A 1,166-nucleotide genomic window follows, 5' to 3' on the forward strand; every position below is an offset into this window, starting at 1 on the left:
GATGGAGGAGTGAGGAGCACAGGTGAAGGGATGATGGAGGAGTGAGGAGCACAGGTGAAGGGATGATGGAGGAGTGAGGAGCACAGATGAAGGGGGATGGAGGAGTGAGGAGCACAGGTGGAGGGATGATGGAGGAGTGAGGAGCACAGGTGAGGGGGATGGAGGAGTGAGGAGCACAGGTGAAGGGATGATGGAGGATTGAGGAGCACAGATGAAGGGGTGAGTGTGCTCTCACCCTTTCATAATCAAAGAGGTGAATGAAGCCTGTGTCTTAGTCAGGGTTTCTATTGCTATGAAAAGAAATCATGACCACGGCAACTCTTAAAAAGGAAAACATTTAATTGAAGTGAAGGCATACAGTACAGAGATTCAGTTCATTATCTTCATTGCTGGGGGCATGGTGGCATTCATGCCGACATGGTGCTGGCTACATCTTCATCAGAAGACAAAAGGAAGTGAACTGTAGCACTGGGCGTGGCTTGAGCATATATGAGACCTCAAAGCCTACCCCTACAGGGAATACTTCCTCCATTGTCTTTCTGATTTCATGCAGCCTTCCTGCTTCAGGCTCTTTCTTCTGCATCTGTGGCTTCTCTGCTCCTTTCATCTCACACCAAGCTTGCAGTGGTCCCTTTGGACATTCACAGAGCAGTGTACTTCATTGTGCAGTCTTTTAGCATCAGGGCCTGGGAAGCAGGAGCCATCGCTGCTCCAGTGGAGGACTGACAGCTCCTGGGGTGGACCCCTGACCCACCCAGTGCTTCCCACAAAAGGGGCAAGACCAGATATGCCCAGTACTGCTGTTGCTTATGGTAGAGTACTAAGTAGAATCAAGTACAGCATTTCAAGAAGAAAGACAGCAACTGGGTGTGGTAACCCACAACTCTCATCCCAGCGTGCTGGAGGCAGAGTTAGAAGGGTCTGCATGACTCAGTCTCCTGTCTTGTCATTACTGGGTTTTGTTTTTTGTTTTGTTTTTTTGTGACATAGTCTCATTGTGCAGCCCTGGCTGTCCTGGAACTTGCTATGTAGAACAGGCTGGCCTTGAACTCATGGAGATCTTCCTGCTTCTGCTTCCTAGAGTCAGAGGGGTTAAAAATGGGTGCCACTATGCCTAATGGGTTCTGAACCCAAGACCTCATGCTTGCAAGCAAGCGCTTTATTAC

The sequence above is a fragment of the Microtus ochrogaster genome, chromosome 4 (genome assembly GCF_000317375.1).
Source record: "Microtus ochrogaster isolate Prairie Vole_2 chromosome 4, MicOch1.0, whole genome shotgun sequence".
Taxonomy (NCBI): domain Eukaryota; kingdom Metazoa; phylum Chordata; class Mammalia; order Rodentia; family Cricetidae; genus Microtus; species Microtus ochrogaster.